The sequence below is a fragment of the Cebus imitator genome, unplaced genomic scaffold (assembly GCF_001604975.1).
Source record: "Cebus imitator isolate Cc_AM_T3 unplaced genomic scaffold, Cebus_imitator-1.0 Scaffold76, whole genome shotgun sequence".
Taxonomy (NCBI): domain Eukaryota; kingdom Metazoa; phylum Chordata; class Mammalia; order Primates; family Cebidae; genus Cebus; species Cebus imitator.
The window spans coordinates 6192871-6198432 of NW_016107391.1; the positions used below are offsets into that span (position 1 = coordinate 6192871).

General features: G+C 39.3%; 1 pseudogene; it reads right to left on the reverse strand.

Moving 5' to 3' along the window:
* Window positions 1–5562, reverse strand: part of LOC108307112 — a 29084-nt pseudogene that overhangs the window by 22458 nt on the left and 1064 nt on the right.

Here is a 5562-nt window from a genome sequence, read left to right on the forward strand (position 1 = left end):
AAAAGAAAAGTGAATCCAAAATTGAACCCAATCTAATAATGTACTAAAAAATAACACGATCAAACAAGTTTAGGTGACGAATTCAAGGATAATTCATCATCAGAAAGTCTATCAGTGTATTATTAGGATAAAAGAGAAAAGTTACGAGATTATCTCACAGATAAATAATAGCATTTAACATAAATTCAACATTTATGTATGATTAAAGACTTGTAGAAAAAAAGGAATAGAAGGTCGCTGTCTTAATTTGATAAAGGCTACATACCCTGAACTGATACCAAACAGCCACCACACTTAACGGAGGAGTTTCAGGTACAACCCCCGTTAGGATGAGACCTAGTTATTCAGGAAGCCCACTCCTATGAGCTGTTGCTTCCGCTATGGAGTACAGGGCTAGGCTGCTGGGCCAGAAAAGAGATTAGATCACGACATCACAGAGAAGACACAGGCATAAGTACTAGCAGGAGGACATAAAACCATATTTGCAGATAACATTAAAATCATATTTGCACATAAAAACCAGTATTTGCAGATGACACTAATCATCTATATAAGAAATCAAATGAAATCAACAAAGTATGGATTCATATCATAATTCAACAAAAAGGCTGCACATAAGAAAACCAGTATTACTTCCTCTACATCAGGAATAAACAAAAGTATCATTCACAAAAATAAAAACTGTAACAGATGTAGAAATTAACCAAAGAACACTGGAGATCTTCAAAAAGAAAATTTCCAAAATCTAGTAAAACAAGAGTTACAATAAATGTAGATATTAACATGTTAAGGCAATCAAACCTCCCCAAGTTAGATCTATAAATTATCTGCAATTCCAATAAAAATTCCAGCTGGATTTTTTTTTTTTTTTTGAGATGCAGTTTTGCTTGTTGCCCAGGATGAGAATAATGGCATGATCCTGGCTCACTGCATCCTCTGCCTTCCCTAGTTTAAGCAATTCTCCTGCCTCAGCTTCCCAAGTAGCTGGGATTACAGGTATGCGCCACCGTGTGCAGCTAATTTTATATATTTAGTAGACACAGGGTTTCACTATGTTGGTCAGGCTTGTCTCAAACTCCTGACCTCAAGTGATCCACCTGCCTCGGTGGTGGGGTTACAGGCAGGAGCCAGGTGGGCCTTTTTTTTTTCCAAAGTTACCATCTTGCTTCTCAAAGGTCTATGGAAGAATAAAAGTTCGCAAATAGCTAAGCCAATTTTGAAAAAGAACAAAGTGGGCTGGGTGCAGTGGTTGGCACCTGTAATCCCCACAGTTTGGGAGGCAGAGGCGGGTAGATCAGTTGAGGTCAGAAATTCGAGAAAAGCCTGGCCAACATGGTGAAACCCCACCTCTACTAATAATACAAAAATTAGCTGAGTGTGGTGGTGTGTATCTGTAATCCCGGCTACTTGGGGAAGCGGAAGGGGGAGAAAAAAAAAAAAGCAAAGTGGGCTGGGCACAGTAGTTCACACCTGTAATCCCAGCACTTTGGGAGGCAGAGGTGGGTGAGTTGCTTAAGTCTAGGAGTTTGAGACTCGCCTGGGCAACATGGTGAAACTCTGGCTCTACAAAAAATAGCTTGGTGTGGTGGCACTCACCTGTGGTTCCAGCTACTTAGGAGGCTGAGGTGGGAGGACTGCTTGAGCGCAGGAGGCAAAGGTTGCAGTGAGCGAAGATTGTGCCACTAGCCTGGGCAACAGAGTGAGACCCTGTCTCCAAAAAAATAAGAAAATAGAAAGAAAAACAGAGCAAAGTGATTCTCCTGCTTCAGCCCCCCAAGCAGCTGAGAGGAAACCTGCCATCTATGTATTAAGACATAATATTATAAAGCCACATAAATAACAGTCTGTTTCCAGATCACGCTGACACCAAGAGCACAGATTAGAAAGTCTGGAATAAATACAGCTGTCCTTCAATATCCACCAGGGATTGATTGCAGGAATGCTGCAGACACCAAAATCTATAGGTGCTCAAGTCCCTGATAAAAAATGGCATAGTGTTTGCATATAATCTATGCATATCCTCCCTTATAGTTTTTTTAATTTTTTTTTGGAGACAAGGTCTCGCTCTATTGCTGGAGTATAGTGTCACAATCTTAGCAAAATCGGTCCTTCTCCAATAAAAAAAAAAAAAAAAGGAAACATTTAGGCCTAAGAAAGTTCTCAGAACTGTAGGAAAAAAAATTACAAAATTACACTCTACATGCATTAATTCAACATTAATTCTATAGTACTACTACTGAAGCATCATATAGGAAAGATTACTAATAGTCTTAAAAATTGGTTTTATAAAGATGATACCGCTTAGCCGATACCTTGACCACATCGAACTGATCTCAAGCTTGCCTTTTCTTCTGGGGAATTTGTCTATTAGAAAATGCCAGCACCTCACAACACACAGTACCTTTCCAACTGATACAAGGACTTAGTTTTCTGTTTTGATCTTGTTCTTCTAACGGTGTCCTGTCTACCTGAATTCCAGAGTCCTCTCTGCTTAATGGCTGTTGATCATTTTCCTCGTCATTTTCTTCAGACCAATTCTGATTTAAAAAAGAAATACACTTTAGCCTTACAGAGTCTAACACTTAAAGCTATTTATATTAAAAGACTAAGAAGATTTTGAAGAAAAGCAAAAATTTTGAAGCAACATGGAACAGAAAAACAAAAACCAAATGAATTTTTTTTTTCTAAATCTCTTGGAAGTGACTATTCTAGGAATGGAAATATAATTATTACTTTTTCTTTTTTTTCTATAACATTGAAACAATAAGGAATGGAATTATTTTACGTGGCAAAAAGTCCCAAGATCACAGGTCCTTAAGAGATACTTATACTCAACCCTTTTAATTTAATCTTTTTTCTTTTTTGGAGACAGTCTCTCACTTTGCCACCCAGGTGACAAAGTGCAACGGCATGATCTCAGCTCACTGCAACCTCGACCTTCAAGATATTCACGTGACTGAGCCTCCCGAGTAGATGTGACTACAGGCGTGTGCTACCATGCCCAGCTAATTTTTTGTATATTTACTAGATGGGGTTTCACTATATTGCCCCAGGCTTCTCTCAAACTTCTGGCCTCAAGTGATCTACCTGCCTTGGTCTCCCAAAGTGCTGGGATTACAGGTGTGAGCCAGTGTGCCCAGTGTGCCCAAACGTCTTTCTTTAAAATCTATTTTTAAAAAATAGACATAAGACCTCGCTATATTACCCAGGCTGGTCTCAAATTCCTAAGCTCAAGCAATCGTCCCTCCTCAGCCTCTTAAAGTGCTGAGATTACAGGTGTGAGCCACCATGCCCACCCCCTTGTAACTTCTTAATACTAGTGATTTGGTGCAAAATCCTAACCAGACTTCCATGATAAATGACTCTAGATTAGTTAAGAGTGTTACTGTTTTAGCTTAGTTGACCTAGGGTGGAAAGACACATTAAAATCATCTCTATCACCTGGTGTGTATTTAAATTTTTAATAGCAAAGCTACTGTCACTTACTGGTGTGTCCATGTCTGGACCAATGTCCATTTCTTCACCTTCCACCAAGTATTTTCCCGAATCAAAATCATCTGTCTTTTCTAAAATGTGACAGAAGAACTTCATCAGCTTTATTATATCTTTGAAAAAAATCTCAAAACTAAAGGAAAAAAGACTAACAAGACTCAAAATAAAATACAATCAGATAAAAATTTAAAAATATTGAAACATTTATTAAATTGATATTCTAGAACATTTATCATTTTAATTAACTCATTCTCAAAGGTGAGTGTTCTCTTTCTCCTATGGTTTTCGGCCCTCCTTCATAATGGAAGGAGATGCTACTTTTCAGTTAGAGATTAATACAATTTTTTCATCACCCAAATTAACAAATATCTGAATTATAAAAATCCCTATCATATATTATACTTTGATTAACTTTTGTTTTTCTTAAAGACAGAGGCTATAACTTACTCATTTTTGAATTTCTAGGGCCTAGAATTCTAAATGGCCACAATCTTAAATGTAAACATGAACTATTCATTTTTCTGATGGTTTAAAGCATCATAACATTAGAGCATAGCCTATGCGACTAATGTATATGTATATAGCATAGCCTATGCAAAAAACGTTTTGCCTTTTTTATTATCACAGCCAGCAATCTGTACTTAAAAGAAAATTTCACTACTGAAAACCACATCTGATTCTATTCCAGTAAATGGCTGAATAGAACACCACTTTACCTATAATTCAGGTATAGGTAACATAGTGCTCCATTTTATGAAGGTAAATAGTAACCTCTAATGTCTCTCCCAGCTCTAAAATGACGAACATCTGCCTACTGTCATTTAGAAATATTAATAGAAAAATAACTTGGGATTCAGCATTTATGTTTCTGTATTGTATAACCTATTTCACACATTGTATATTTTTGTAAGTTACAGTTAAGAATTCAGTTTATTACTTCGAAAAGTTGGCACGTTTTAAAAGAATCTGAAAGCCCTGTATTCCTATTATAAACCAACTAACTAGACACTTTACGGGCTATGATCATTAAGGTAACTAAGATTACAGGTTTTGAAAACCTAATCATTATTCAAGATTTTTACTGAAATTAAACAGGTAGAAAATTAACATTCTTTTACTAACAACTTCATTATGAATAACGAAATAATGTATTGTTTAATTTACATCTCCCATAAAGAAAAATAGGGGATCTCACTCCACCTAAATATCTAAACTCTGTAAGTCTTTAAAAATTAGTTACAAGAGGCCGGGCGTGGTGCTCACCCTTGTAATCCCATCACTTTGGGAGGCCAAGGGGGGCAGATCACGAGGTCAGGAGATTGAGACCATCCTGGCTAACACGGTGAAATCTAGTGTCTACTAAAAGAAAATACACACACACACACACACACACACACACTAATTAACCAAGCGTGGTGGCACGCGCCTTGGGGAGGCTGAGGCAGGAGAATCGCTTGAACCTGGGAGGAAGAGGCTGCAGTGAGCCGTCATCACGCCACTGCATTCCAGCCTGGGTGGCAGAGCGAGACTCCTTCTCAAAAACGAAACAAAGCAAAACCCAACCAACCAAACAATAAATTAGTTACAAGAGAAACCGCATTAGGAATTGTATTAGGTGACTTACTGTGCTACCTGCTGTGCAGGGATGCAGCATTCTAGCTGGAGTGGAAGGAGAGGAGACAGTATTGACAGGTTAAATCAGTGTCCTGACATGCGTTTTGGGAAAAGGAAAGCAGAGTGAGAGGGAAATTGTAGTGGCTGACCAGGGAGCAGGAATCAGTGAGAATACAATCTCTTCACTTAAAAAGAAAAAATTATATAGAGATGGAGTTGCTCAGTGGCCCAGGCTGGCCTTGAGTAATGCCTGGGCCTCCCAGAGCCCTGGGGTTGCAGGCGCGCGCCCTGGCCCGCAAGAACCCTGTTCCACGCTTTCCCCGAGCCTGGTCAGCGTTGAGCGGGCGGCGGCCTGCTAAGGCTCCCCGAGGCCTCCTCTGCCTCAGACCTGCGCCCCGCCACAGCGCGTCCTGTTCCAGGGAACCCGCGCCCCGCCGCCCCGCCCCGCGATCCCCC